Source organism: Ovis canadensis, chromosome X, assembly GCF_042477335.2.
Source record: "Ovis canadensis isolate MfBH-ARS-UI-01 breed Bighorn chromosome X, ARS-UI_OviCan_v2, whole genome shotgun sequence".
NCBI lineage: Eukaryota > Metazoa > Chordata > Mammalia > Artiodactyla > Bovidae > Ovis > Ovis canadensis.
This window is the reverse complement of record NC_091727.1, coordinates 44959539-44975664: the sequence shown is the minus strand read 5'-3', so window position 1 is coordinate 44975664 and position 16126 is coordinate 44959539.

Here is a 16126-nt window from a genome sequence, read left to right as displayed (position 1 = left end):
AAGTAAACAAAAAGGAAGGGGGAAACAATGATAGAATTTAAGTGTTTATTAGATTAAAAGTGATACCTCTTTGAGTGGGATGATATAGCCGATTGAGTGGAGGCACCTCAAAAGATATGTCTGAGTCCTAGCCCCTGGTTCCTTGAATGTGATCTTATTTGGAAAAAGAGTCTTTGCATATATAGTTAAGTAAAAGATTTTAAGATGACATCGTTCTAGATTAACTGGGTGGGTTCTAAGTCTAAAGACAAGCACCTTTATTAGAAGAGAAATAGTGGGAAAATATAAGGGAAAGCCACGTGAATATGGAGGCAGAGATTGGAGTGACGTGTCTATAAACCAAGGAATGCTAAGTAGCCACCAGAAGCTGGAAGAGTCAAAGAAGGACTCTTCTAGAACCTTTGGATAGAGCATGACCCTACTAACACTTTGATTTCAGACTTCTGGCCTCTGAAACTGTGAAATAATACTTTTTCATTGCTATAAGCCACTCAGTTCATGGTAATTCATTGTGTCACCCTAGGAAACTAATAGAGATGCTCACCATAAAGAAAGCCCTATGACTTTCATCATGCCAGAGGGTGAGCAGAGCATTGAAAGACAAAGGAAGCATGTGCTGGCAATCTGCAGTGCATGGTTTTTTTTTTTTTTTTAATGAAAAAGCTTATTTTCTGCCCATTTTAAAGGAGAATAGTCACTTTAAATGAATCAAAAGAAAACAGCAATAAAAACTACAATAAAGCCAAGTTAGGAGTAGGTTGAGAAGCAAAGTAATCACAGCAAATAATAAGATTAAGTCAGTTGAGTGGCCTTATCTTGTATTAAGGAAAGATTTTTGGCATAGAATTAAGTAGGTGAGCATTTCCTCTTTAAAGTGGAACATGGGAATAAAAGAAGAAAGGGATTAGGAATGCAAATAGTTAAGGAATAGAGGACAAAAACCCAATAATTCAGAATTTATACCATCTTTGGCTCAGACTTTGTTCTTTTTCTTTCAATTTTACATTTATGTGCTCAGTTGCTTCAGTATTGTCCGACTGTTTGTGACCCTATGGACTGTAGCCCGCCAGGCTCCTCTGTCCATGGAATTTCCCAGGCAAGAATACTGGAGTGGGTTGCCATGCCCTCCTCCAGGGGATCTTCCCAACCCAAGGATCAAAGCCATGTCTCTTGTGTCTCCTGCATTGCAGGCGGATTCTTTACCCACTGAGTCATCAGCGAATTTAAACATTCTAATAAAGAAACTGATTCTTATCAAGTAAAGTTGGAAAAAATTCACTGTTTGATTTGGGTGAGTCTAGGCAAAGGAAATCCTCAGCTATTTGAGCAATCTTATTGTAGTACCTTGGAGAAGACAATGGCAACCCACTCCAGTACTCTCGCATGGAAAATCCCATGGACGGAGGAGCCTGGTAGGCTGCAGTCCATGAGGTCTCGAAGAGTCGGACACGACTGAGCGACTTCACTTTCACTTCTCACTTTCATGCATTGGAGAAGGAAATGGCAACCCACTCCAGTGTTCTTGCCTGGAGAATCCCAGGGACGGGGGAGCCTGGTGGGCTGCCGTCTATGGGGTAGCACAGAGTCGGACACGACTGAAGCGACTTAGCAGCAGCAGCAGCATTGTAGTACCTGGCACCTACAGCTCAACTAGTAGAAACCCACACTTATAATATGGAGTTTTCCCTGTTCTGAGACTAATCTCTTGGCCAGAGGATATTTAAAAGAAGTCCTGCCCAAAGGCAAAAGTCACATTAAATTCTGCCTGATTTCTATTTTATTAATCTTCAGTCCTCAATGTCTTCTTTTGTATTCACTTGGTACATTATTATGGTTGTTTTGTTCTTTAAAATAATAATAAGCACTGATTACCTCTTAGGCACTTATGTTTTCATAGATACCATTTGATCTTCATGATAATCTTGGGATCTTGATAATCTTGATTTTCAAGAAAATCCCTATTGTATACTCTCGGAAACCAAGAAACTGTGACATTGGAGGTACAGTGTGGTGAGTGAAAGTCAAATGGACTTGGATTAGATTTCTGGCTCCACGTCCAGAAATAAGCTGCATGACTTTGAACAGATAAGTTACATAACCTCTTTAGGCCTCAGGGTTCTCACATGTAAAATGGGTGACACTCCATTTTATTGTGTTCTAAGGAGCCTTTCGTTTTCACTTCTAATTTTAATGTTTGAAATGGAAGTGTATAACTGCCGTCTTATATTTTTCACCCTATAAAACTGCTATTAAATTGATCATGTCTTATCATTGATAGGCTTTCCAGGTGGCTCAGCAGTAAAGAATCTGTGTGCCAATGCAGGATATGTACGAGATGCAAGTTTGATTCCTGAGTTGGGAAGATCCCCTGGAGAAGGAAATGGCAACACACTCCAGTATTCTCCCCTGGAGAATTCCATGGACAGAGGAGCCTGGTGGGCTATAGTCCATAGGGTCGCAAAATATTTGGGATAGCATTTGAAGGATTTAGTAATGAATACCCTCCAGGGTTCTTAGAAAGCCTGAAGATTATGTATGTAAAGTGCTTGGTACCGACTCAGAGCTTAAGAAATGTTTTTTTTTTTAATTATTATTTAAGCAACTTGATCATAGTCTGTATTACTAGTAAGTGGCAAGCCTAGATTGGAACCAAGTTTGTAATAGTAGTTATGAGCTTCTTCTTTTCTAGGCCAAAATTCTAGCCCCAAATAGTGAGGGAAACAGCTCATTAAACCAGCTCATTTATAGTGAGGGAACCAGCTCATTAAACCAGCTCATTACATTAGCTTTGAGTCTGTCCACCATATTATGATCCATACTCCCTGATTCTCATAACTTTGCCTGTTCGTCTTAATTCCTAATATCTTCACCAGGCATAAATTATGTTGATCCATCAACATTTAAAATTTGAAACTGTAGTCTTTAAATCAATGTACACAGGACTTGCATAATTATAATATTAAATGATTATATTAATAATTAAATTATTATATTAATTGTTTTTGTATTAAATTGTCATATTCTATTCTGAATGCTGAGCTTCTAGGATGATAAGAACTAGGTGATAAACAAAATAGGCTAAAAGGCAAACAGAAAGATAAATCTTAAAATTATTGAGATGAAGTTAAGCCTGTAGCCTATTCCAATGTTCCCTTTTTGTGTTTTTGCTTTTCCTCCCAGAGGGAATCAACAATTCATCATTGTACTTGTGATAGGTGTCCATGTTCCTCTACTCAATGAAAGTGACTCTGAGCTGAAGAGGGGAGTGGGGCCGAGAATCTCAAGTACAAAGTTGTTGTAGTAGACATTTACTGTTGTTATTATTATTATCAATTGCCTGCCCAGCATCCAATCTTTCTTCTTTTCCATTGGAGAAACTCTGTCCTCCCTCAGTCCTTGTGATTTGTTACAGGTAGGAGTCATCTTAGGGGTGATTGAGAAACCAAGGCCTAGACAATCAGCATATTTTATCCCTTTGGCCACTACATTTGGTTCAGGGATGAGCAATTTTTTTTAACCTAATCTAGTTTGAGTTTTAACTTTCTAATACTTTTAATTGAAAGAGTCCCTCTTCACTAACATAATTGGAAACCAAGACCAATTGGTATTTGGGGACCACCCAGTAGCTGCAGGCCAACATTGGAAATCAGCTCTCATGAGGGCTAAACTAAACCCAATGAGGAATTGATGGGGAAAGTTTTTCAGGGTCCCTTGGCAGCATCAAGGAAGAGGTTTGTTCTGATAGACTGCCCCAAGTATAAAATCAGCCAGGCAGGTATTTTTATTAGCAGTGAGGTGATCAAGGTTCCATAAATCAATAACCTTTATTTAAACCACACAGATCCATCTTCTTGAATCCAGTGTTTGCCAACCAGTCATTTGGACTTAATTTAGCCTTTCTTTTCTGGGAAGGGAGTACATATAGCAAGTGAGACCCTGCTCTGGGAGGTATTTGGTAGGATACTGTGCAGGAATAAATGCATGGTCTGATTTACAAGCGAACCTCCTGTGAATCTAATTGTTGTAAGCCAGTTCAACTGGTGAGCTCAACCTTGGATAATTTAACTTGTTTGAATTTCTGAACCTGCACATTTGAAAATCACATTCAAAACAGAAACGTCTAGTGGCAAGCAAAAAATCCCCTTAAAGTTTGCTTAAAAATAGCAGATCTAAGAATTACTTTTGTTGTCTTTTCTTGAGGGAGGAATGGGCTTGGTGTTTGTTCTTTGAAATGTGTTTCACTCATCTAAGATCCTGGATGTGGTGTGGGCCGACAGGGGGGGTTTGGGAGCTGACTGATTTATTTACTTTTCCCCAAGACCTCAACCACTAAACAGTGATCCTTTGTGTGGCTGCTGAGGTGTCAGTTATGAAAAATAGCCATCCCAGCCCTGGTAAGATGTTCTAAGATCTTACTTGATAAAGTGATTCACTCTTTCAGAAAGTTTGTATCGGTGACTGCCCTGGTAAGACATGAGGTTTTAGAAAGAGGTGGAATGTTGAATCTCTAATTTATTTTATAGTAGAGCCTGTTGCAGCATCTTCAAGATAAAAAATGCCAATTAGAAGATATTTCTCTTCATTAAGAAGATGATATTCCTATGCAATTTGGAAATACTAAGCTATTCATAGACTTGCTTGTATTTTTGCTTATTAAGTACAATAAACGCTTTAATATTTACTATGTACATAGCATGGGTTAAGTAAATTTTCCTTTTTACACAACCTAAGTGCAAGATACAGTCAAAGTAATTTCATAATCATTTCATAAGCCAGATAAAGGCACTTACCATAAAGGTTGTAATGTTTTTTAAATGTCAGAGCAGAAACTGAACAATTATAAGAGGGCACATTTTATTAATTTATCATTCTTACTATGACATTAACTTCCTTCCTCCAAATTGCTCATTTGACATTTTTCCAATCTGGACTGTGTGAAGAACTTCACAATGAACATTGCCTTATTTTTTCTTCTTCCTTTTTTCAGTGTTTTTTCTTTTTTTTTTAACCATACAAAGTATAAATACTTTCTTGTCATAAAAAGTTTTCAAATGATAAAAAAGCAAATAACCCCTTTTATTCCTACCCAGTTTTACTCCCCTTTCCGGAAGTTACACTGGTAACTAGTGTATCTACTTTCAGCCCCTTCTCTATGCATTTATGAAAAAATATGTGCATATATGAGTGTATTTTATTTTTGGCATGTGTGTTTATAAATTGGATCATAGTGTATGTATTGCTTTGCAACTTGCCTTTTTCACGCAACAGGCTGTGTTAGATAGGGATTTTTCCCTACCAGCTCACATGGATTTATTCATACAATCATTCAACAAATGTCTATTGAGCACTACTGTGGATTTTATTGCTGTTCAGCAAATATGCACGCTGCTTTCCCCAACTCCTCAGGGGAGCAGTCTATTTCCCTGTCCCATCGATGCAGATCTTGCTCATATGACTTACTTAGGCCGATGGAATGTGGACGATAAGAAGTGACAGCATGCCAGATCCTACGAGACGCTTTTAGAGGCACTGCAAGTTCTTCTAGCCTTCTTGAGTTCCTACCTTCCACTAAAAGAATATACGTTTCCCATGTTCTTCAGTTTGGTCTCTGGCACAGGAAGATACTTGGAGCAAATATGAACCCAGACCACAGCCTGAAACGGAGTTAATATAGCTGAATATAGATGTTCAGTCATGTCCAACTCTTTGCAGCCCTATGGACTGTAGCCTGCCAGGCTCCTCTGTCCCTGGAATTTTCCAAGCAAGAATACTGGAGTGAGTTGCCGCTTCCTACTCCAGGGAATCTTTCTGACCCAGGGATCAAACCTGTGTCTCTTGCTTCTCTTGCATTGGGAGACAGATTCTTTACCACTAGGGCTACCTGGGAAACCCTGTAGAACCTTAAGCAATACATAAACATTTGTTGCCATAAGTCACTGAGATTTTGGACTTTTTATAACTCGGCCCAATCACTGCAACATCTGACTGATATAAATGCTTGCTATTTGCCAGGCATTTCTCTGGATGCTGGGAAAACAAAAATCCCTGCCTACATGGGCTTTACATTGAAAAGCTGGTTAGTATAGCAAGTCCCTTACATATGAAGGAGTTCTGTCCTGAGAGTGCATTCGTAAGTCCAGTCTGTTCATAAGTCTAACAGTTAGCTGAGGCGTGCAGCTAACACAGTCAGCTATATATCACTGCTTTTACGCTTGCTTCAGGGCATCCTGGCCTTGAAATATAGATACTGTATTACAGTACTTTACCCAGTACTGTACAGTAAAGTACACAAAAGCACATCCGCTTGTAGAGGATGCATGTGTGTGACAGTGTACCCCATACATGTGAACTGACTTACGTGATTGGACAGGTGAAGGCACATTCGTATTTTTGAAAGTTCGCAACTTGAAGGTTCACGTGTAGGGGACTTACTCTATTCCATGGAATGGTTGAACCAGGGTAGTAGGCCTTTTTCAGTCTTATAGGCCTTTTGTAAAAAGTGCTTAGCATGCAATGTCTGTGCATCTTCAACACTTCTGCCATCCGCATTCCCTCCTTGCCATCACTACTGCCACCTGGTTGTTCCTCCCCTCTTGACCTTCTGCCTTGACTATGGAAGAACCCATGGCTCTCCTTTAGGTCTGGCCCATTCTCAGATGTCTCAGGCATTATGATAAGTGCATTTTCTGGCCATGACTTTGCCTCATGCAAAACTCAGTAACCCTTTTTCCTGCTCTCCAAAACACAAAGTCTGGCTTTCAATGTTCACCCCCTCTCAACTTTCCAACCGCATTCTTTCCTTAGTCCTGCACCCTCATGTTTTGTCCGAGCAGCCTGCTTACTGCCCAGGGCACACATCTTGTAGTGAACTTTGTGGTGAGTCATTCAGAATTTCCCTTCAAGACTGGGGTACCCCCTCCCCAGCTGCCGGGAGTGTTGATGGATGATGGTTCCCATGTTGTCCTTCAGATGAAGACACTCATGTCATCCAAGGTTCATATTCCTTTCCCAGGGACAGTCTACATCCAATAACTGGTCAAAAGTGGAGAGAGGATGCTATAAAGACCCATCCCCCTTGTTGCAAGGCAAGGCAACTCTGAAATGTCATTCAAGTTTCAGAACAATCCATGACATTGACTCAGGCCTTTTTTATGTGTGACCATTTTGCAGCCCGGGCTTCCTAGGTGGCCCAGTGGTAAAGAATCTGTCTGCCAATGCAGGAGATGCAGATTTGATCCCTGGGTCAGGAAAATCCCCTGGAGGAGGGAATGGCAAACCACTCCAGTATTTTTGCCTGGAAAATCCCATGGACTACAGTCCATGGGGTTGCAAAAAGTTGGACACAACTAAATAACAACAGCATATTGCAGCCCAACACCTTCCTTTACCTAATCCTACTTCCTTGACTCCTCCACAGGTTACTCCGTAACACATTTTCAGAATGCTGAACTACGTCCCAGAGTCTGCATCCTGGGAAACCTGACATAAAATACACCCTGTAGGTCCTTGGACCTTTCCCATACTTTGGGACCTTTGATCACATTATTCTCTTCGCCTAGAACACCCTTCCTATAATCCTCAGCTAGTTAAAACTACCCAGACTTCATGGCCTCCTCCTCACGTCATCTATTCCAGGTAGCTTTTCCTGACTGTTGAAGCTGGAAGCCATTGGTCTCCCATTGAAAGGCCACCAGCAATGTTCTTTTCATCCTTCTGTTATGGTGTATGGGAGCTGGCAGGTTTTCAGGGAAAAGCTTGGACTTTGGGGTCAAGCCGACTGGGATTCCTTTACTTACTACCTGTCTAACCATGAATTCCTTCGTTTTTCTCATCAATAAAATAAGAAAAAAAGACTACCTCATAAGATTGTTGTTGGCATTAAATGGAATAACGCAGATAAAGTGCCTGGTGCATAGGAGATGATCAAGTGTGAGATCTTCCCATGTTCTTTTCTTTTTCCCTTTATCGTATCTTGCATCTACATTGATTATGCCCATCATTGTCATTTGTGGACTTGTCTCATCTGCCCATGGGCTTGCTAGGGGCTGGAATATGCCTTGCTTAACTTTGTATTCACACACTGTTCAGCACAAAGAGCTTCATAAACGTTGTTGAACTGAATGCCACTTCTGGGCAAACATTTCAGATTTGATTTTGGAACCAAGAATTTCCATGTTGTATCCCAGAATTGATCACACAAACAAGGTAGTCCAGAATTTCTATGTATGGGTTTTCAATAGTAACTATAGCTGCAGAGAGTTCTGCCAGCCCTTCGGTTGGCCCTGTCTCTCATAGCAAGCACCATTGTCAGAAGCCAAACCTCAAACAAAGGTGCTTTTTGAGAGTCTTGACTCAGATAACAGCTAAGGAATTTCAAGGCAAACCATGCACATCTGTGTTCCTATGACTAACATTTCTTTCGCCTGATTTTTTTAATGACCACAGTTGAGAATTCTAAAATAATCTTAAAGATGAGCTCCAGAGCAAGAAGTGACCAAGTTAGCAAGCACCTAGCATGCTGGTTTAGTCGCTAAGTCACGTCCGACTCTTTGTGACCACACTGACTGTAGCCCACCAGGCTCCTCTGTCTATGGAATTTGCCAGGCAAGAATACCGGAGTGGGTTACCATTTCCTCCTCCAGGGATCAAACCTGTGTCTCTTGCATCTCCTGCACTGGCATGCAGGTTCTTTTCCACTGAGCCACCAGGGAAGCTGGTCTAAAGCTAGATGACCCTTCAAAGTTGTCCCCAATTGGGCTAAGGTGATCAGGCTTTTATACCCTTTTCTCAATCAGTCACGGTATGTGAGTTGTCCCAAGAATAGTGTGATTTTGGACGAGGCGGTTCTCTGCAGCTGAGGCAGAGCCTAAAGGGGCTGAGGGCTGTTTGCTCACTGCACTCACACAGCCAGGGTATTAGTCCTTCCTTGTAGGGGGACTGGAAGGTGCAGCACACTATTCTCAGCCCTTTGGGCCCTATCCCTGTCCCCATTCCCTCTCCTGTCATCTCTTTATGTCCCCACAGTAAGGCTTCCTTGCTGGTCCAGTGACTAAGGGGGCCTGGGTTCAGTTCCTGGTCAGGGAACTAGATCCCATATGCTGCAAATAAGAGTTTGCAGACAGCAATTAAAGATCCTGCATGCTGCATCTAAAAACTGGTACAGACAAATAAATTAAAAAAAAAATAGATATACCTCTGAAGCAATAAAGTGCTTGAAGCAGCCGTGCCTTTACTCGTGGTACATTTTCTCTTAGAATGTTGCTCCTCTTCTTTCTTGTACTAACTTTCATTTATTCTTTAAGATGAATCTCTGGGCATTCTCTCCACTAAGATGTTTTTCTGGACTCCTCAAAATGAGATGAGATGTTTCTCCATAGCATTTACAAATTATTCCTCACTTCGTACTTCTTTGCTGGGCTGTTGCTGTGCGTCTGTTTATGTGTCTGCCTCTCATTGCAAATTGGGAGCCCCATTCAGGGCCCAGCACCTGGGAATGTCTGACTCTGATAACAGGGGTTCTATTCATGTATGTTAAATGAATGGTTGGGTAGAAGAACGATAGCGCTGGTATGTGAGTGTGTAGTCCTATTGGCTAAGAAATTACCAGGTAGGTCAGTGATAACATCATGTGTGTTTATTCAGACTATTACACTTGCAATAAACAGTCTCTTATCCTCTGAATCCTCTCGCGTTTGGCTGGCTGACTGTTTTGCAAAATGAACAGCAGATGCAGTGCTTTCTGAGCTGCTATTTCCCAACCTACCAGTTGGTACATTTTGATGGGCCCCAAAGATGTTCTTGATGTGTCACAATACCTTTGTTTTCCTCGTTCTTTGTTAGCGATTTTTGACCAACAGTGTGGTAATGTTAGTGGTAATGTAAGAGAGAAGAGGTGGGACAGCACAGGCGCATATGTGAGTGGCTCCAGGTCAGGTGCGGGTGACTATAAAGCTGAGTCAGCAAAGGGCTGGATAGAATGGAGCAGGAGGTGAGAGGTAGTGCACTCTGCCTGTCTCTGTATCCTACTTTGCACAAGGTTGGTGAACATAGAGATTTCAAATGACTGCCAATGATGTTGCAATGGAAATCTCCTAGTGTGGAATCGAGTACCATCACTGAATCAGGATGAGCTGAGGACAGAAAATGAAGCACAGCATGAGTTGAGGATGTAAACCACTCAGAGAGACTTTTACTTAGTAAAAGGGAACATTTGCTCTGTATATGTCAGCGCGATGAATGCTCACGTGTTAGAACCCTCGTGGTCGCAAATGATAGAAACTTGCCTGGAATCACCTTAGGCAAAAGTAGGAATTTATTGGCTCATGTAGAAAACCCTGGTAGGCAAAGAGGCAGCTGACTTCTGGGAGTAAAGTGGCAGAGGCTAGTCCCCTACAGGGTGGAGACTGCTGGTTTCTCTGTGTCAGCTTTCCTTTTTCAGACAGGTTTTCCCAAAGACTGAATCATTGAGGACAGCAGCTGCCAGCTCTCATCGTTCTGTATTTCATTCACTCAGTTAATAAAACAAACATCCATGGAGCACCTATTACATGCCAGACATTGTTCTAGATTCTGGAATAGCAGGGGAAGAAAGATGGAGAAAAAACCCTCTTTATATTCCAGGGGAGGAAATTCAGACACTAAACAAAAGTAAAGAGGGATATTTGATACTATATGAAAAAGAAATAAGGGCTATGGAAGGAAAACATCAAGCAGAGAAGGGGATAGGGTGTTCTGGGGGTTGGGGAGGATGTTGCAATTAAAAAAAAATTTATTTTGTTGAAGTATGCTCAGTCACTCAGTCATGTCTGACTCTTTGTGACCCCATCAACTGTAGCCTCCCAGGCTCCTCTGTCCATGGGATTTCCCAGGCAAGAATACTGAACTGGGTTGCCATTTCCTTCTCCAGGAGATCTTCCTGACCCAGGGACCCAACTCATGTCTCCTGCATCTCCTGCATTGCAGGCAGATTATAGTTGATTTATAATTAGTTTCTGTTGTACAGCAGTGACTCAGTTGTACATATACATATATATTCTTTTCCACATGTTTTCTATGATAGTTTATTACAGGATATTGAGTATAGTTCCCTGTGCAATACAGTAAGACTGTGTTGTTTATTCATTCTATATATTGATATAATAGTTTGTATCTGCTAATCCCAAACTCCCAATCTATCCTTTCCCCACCTTAATCTGCCCCTCCCCCTTGGCAACCACAATTCTGTTCTCTATGTCTGTGAGTCCATTTCTGTTTTGTAGATAAGTTCATTTGTATCATATTTTAGATTCCACATATAAGTGACATCATATGGTATTGTCTTTCTGTTTCTGACTTACTTCACTTAGAACTATACTCTCTAGGCCCATGATGTTACAGTTTAAACAGGGCAGTCAGGGAAGGCCTTCTGAGGGAAATGACATTTGAGCAAAGATTTGAAGGAAGAGAAGGGGTGAGCCATGAAGGCCACTGGAGTTGGAGATAATGGCAAGGGCAAAGGACGTGAGGTGGGTGTGCTCTTGGCATGTGTGAGGAACACCAGTAAGGCCACTGAGACTGAACTGGAGTGAACAACAGGAACAGTAGTGGGAGATAAAGCCAAGGAGCTAAGGCAGATGACATGGGGCTTTGTGGGTCATTGTAAAGACTTTGACTTAGAGTACGAGGTGGGCAACCACTGGAGTGTTTGGCAAGGAAGAGTAACATTATCTAATCTTCATTTAGCCCTGGCTTCTGTGTTGAGAATGAACTATAGAGAGACAAGTGTGGAAGTAGGGATAACCAGTTGCATATTGTAATAATCCAGGTGAGAAATGATAGGGGTTTGGAGCAGGTTTGCTTTCTGAGAGGGACTGCTCCAAGTAAAGGGGAAATGGGGCGTGAGGTCATCTCTCTGATCACAGGTATGGCTGGTTGCCACCATGAGAGCACCTGGGCTCAACAGGAGATGGAGTTGTTTATCTTAAATGTGGAGAGCTGTTTCTAGAAGAAGGAAAAGTGAGAGGCAAACCACAGTAGCCTACTTTAGCCGTTGTTTACTCAAGATTGCCTCAACGTTTTAGAAGCATTCTCCTGCCTTTGCCTATGTGTTTGACTAGATCTCGGAAAAATTCATTGCCTGTAACTCACAAATATGTTCCACTACACCCAGGGACTACTCTGTGGAAAGCAGAGCTAAGGCTTTTGTGGAGAACTGAGCTATGAGTAGATTTCATCCTGGCACAATGTCTTTTGGAGTCCTTGTTCTCTTTGTTAGAGAAGTTTACCTTGTTGAAGTATAGCTGGCTCAATTTCTTATTTACTGTCACAACAAATGACCTAAATGGTTTCATATGCGGGCCCCTGGTTTTCTCAAAAACTACCTCTTTAGAATGCCACCCCAATTCTCTGAAAAGAGAGAAGATGCGACAAACCGTGTTGCTTCAGAGTCAAACTTGAAAATGCTGGAAGGAAATTTAGAAATCCAAAGAGTAAAATAGACTCTTCCGAAATTGCTGTTACAATTACACTGAAAGAGTCTAAATACATAAATGGTCTCCCTTTCACATGCCTGAGTGGTCTTTTATATTTAACTATGATATAGACACAATGAATGATCCTTAACAGTGGACGTTTTTATCTCATTTTTTTTCCACAGAGGTATGATATGATCATATCTGCAACCATTTCAGATGAAATTCGGTACAAAACATATATCTCATCATTTGAATGCCTTCCCACCTCAACTTTTATGATATTTATTATAATACTCTTCGTTTAGATTGTATTTAACACTATCATCTTAAATTCTGGAGGGAGAAGCTGAATATTTCTCCTTTGTTTACAAGCTTACCTACGTATGTCCTTTCTAGAATAAAAGTTTTGACTTTGTCTCTATTGGTGTACTCTCTGGGTACCACAAAGTACACCCAGATGGGAATAATTCTTGTTAAGGCACCATCCCGTTCACTGCTGATTCTGTGGTCTCCATCTTCTGACAGCCACCAACAAAAGATGTGTAATCTATGTATAAGGTATGAAGAAAAATGACAAGTACTCACCAAGTTAACTTTATAAATACTACTAGATCTCCTGTATATCTTTCTCCTGTTGTATCCCTTTCCTTTATTCCGGAGGCTACTACTATCCTGAATTCACCTCTATTTACTTTTCCTATTGTTTTGTGTCATTTGTTTTCCATCTTAATTGAGTGTGGATTATTTTGTATATACAAAATGTTATATAGCTAACAAGCACTTGTGAATCTACCATCTAGCTGAAGCAACAGACTATTACCAAGACCATTCAGTTTCTGTGTTCTTCTTTGATCTTAAAAACCACTTCCTCCAGCCCTTCCTCAACTTTTGTGTTTGTCATTTCCTTGCTTGTCTTTATAGGCTCACTCTATTTTTATGTATCTTGAAATAATATGTTCTTCAGTTTGATATTTTAAACTTCATGTAAATGTTGTAATATTGTATATATTCATCTGTGACTTGTGTTTTATGATCATTTGTATGTGAGAGTCTAGGACTGTGGGCACCAATTATCCTGGTTGGGTACTGTACAACTCTGCAGGGGGGAGCTATTTACATTGCAGTCTGGGCAAACAAGAGCTTCTGAAACTGTAATAGCATACAACTTGTATCTACTGCTGGATACAAGCATATAGATGCTAGATAGCAAATTCAACCCCTTCCGTCCAACTCTATACTCCTTTTCCATATATCTCTTTGTTTAGATTTTGAATGGTTACACTAAATATTACATTATATATGTATAAGTCATCACGATCTACTACTCTCTACATTTTACCAGTTTGAGTATAGAATCTTATATCACTATTAAATGTTTTCCACTCTCCATTTATAACTATCTTAAATATTTCCTCTATATACATGGAGACCCACATCATATAATGGTATCTATTTTTGCTACAAAGTCAAACTTTAGAAAACTCAAGAGAAGGAAAGTGTCTTTCATTTGCCTTTGTTTTTACTCCTTTCCCTTATTTTTTTATTCCTTGCTGATGTTTTCATATTCCTTCTTCTACCATATCTTTTCCTTTCAAGAATTTCCTTTAGCTGTTCTTTTAGAGTGGGTCTGCTGGTGACATTCTTTATCTGAGAATGTCTTGATTTCCTCTTTATTCTTAAAGAGTGTTTCAACTGGGTATAGAATTCTAGTCTGACTGTTCTTTTCTTTTAGCAATTGAAAAATTTTATATAACTTTCTTATGGCCTGCATAATTTCTGATGAGAAATCCACTGCCATTTAAATTGTTTTTGCTACAGGTAAAGTGTAATTTCTCTCGCTGATTTCAAGATTTCGTTGATTTCAAGATTTTCCCTTGTCTTTAGTTTTCAGAATTCTTATCCCCAACCCCCACTTTGTTGTTGCTGCTGTTGTTCAGTCACGATGCCGTGTCTGACTCTTTGTGACCCCATGGATTGCAGCACGCCAGACTTCCTGGTTCTTCACTATATCCCAAAGTTTGCTCAAATTCATGTTCATTGAGTTGCTAATGCCATCCAACTATCACATCCTCTGCTGCCCTCTTCTTTTGCCTTCACTCTTTCCCAGCAACAGGGTCTTTTCCAATGAGTCGGCTCTTTGCATCAGGTGGCCAAAGTATTGGAGCTTCAGCTTCAGCATCAGTCCTTCCAGTGAATATTCAGGGTTGATTTCCTTTAGGATTGACTGCTTTGATCTCCTTGCAGTCCAAGGGACTCTTGAGTATTCTCTAGCACTGCAATTCAAAAATGTCAATTCTTCGACACTCAGCATTCTTTAGCGTCCAACTCTCACATCTGTACGTGACTACTGGAAAAAACATAGCAGACCTTTGTTGGCAAAGTGATGTCTCTGTTTTGCAATACACTATCTAGATTTGTGATAGCTTTCCTTCCAAGAAGCAAGTGTCTTTTAATTTCATGGCTGTGGTCCATCTGCAGTGATTTTGGAGACCAAGAAAATAAAATCTGTCACTGCTTCCTCTTTTTCTCCATCTATTTGCCATGAAGTGATGGGACTGGATGACATAATTTTAATTTTTTGAAAGTTGAGTTTCAAGCAAGCTTTTTCACTTTCCTCTTTCACCATCATCAAGAGGCTCTTTAGTTCCTCTTCACTTTCTGCCATTAGAGTTACATAGTCAGCCCCCAAAACATGTGGCTTCAGGTACATGTATTTGTTTGGAAAATAGGTTTTTGCTTTGGGGTTTTTCCCTCTACTTAATAATGTTTCTTAGAAAAAATAAAATTACATGAGAAGAAACACAGTCTTTAACAATAATTATCTGTTAGCAGGACAGTTAAATATATGAGGATAAGCCTATCTGGGTGTATCTAGCATGTTATATTTGTCATCATTATATTCATATAAATAAATAGTGTTTTATTTTGTTGATCCTATTTAATTTGGCTTGATATTCTATTTCTTTGATGTTTGTTCTTTCTTTTAAAAATCCTTTCCTTCTACTTATGTCATTCCTAACTTTAAAAGCATTATTTATTTATTGTGTCTAGTTGCACTGGTTGTTGACTGCTGCGCGGGCTTTTTCCTGCAGTGAGCGGGAACTACTCTTTGTTAGGGTGCATGGGTTGCTCATTGGGGTGCCTTCTCTTGTTGCTGAGCAGAGGCTCTACAGCACAGGCTTCAGTAGTTGCTGCATGAAGGCTCAGTAGTTGTGGCTCACGGGCTTAGCTGCTCCTCAGCTTATGGAATCTTCCCGGACCAGGGATCAAACCTGTGTCCCCTGCATTGGCAGGCAGATTCTTATCCACTGTACCACCAGGGAAGTCCCTACCTTCTTGAGTTACTTTTTAGTCTTTCACTTATTCTTTTTTTGCCCCCAGCCTTACTGAAGTATAATTGACATATTGTGTTAGTTTAAGGTGTGTAATGTGTTGATTTGATGCACTTATATATTGTAAAATGATTAGCAGCGTAGCATTAGCTAACACCTCCATCCTGTCACATAATTACCATTTCCTTTTTGTGATGAGAACATTTAAATTTTCGTCTCTTAGCAACATTCAAGTATGTGATACAGTATCATTAGCTATAATCATCAGGCTGTACCTTAGCTCCTCAGAATTTGTTAATCTAATAACTGTGAGTTTGTACTAACTTTGACCACTATCTTTTC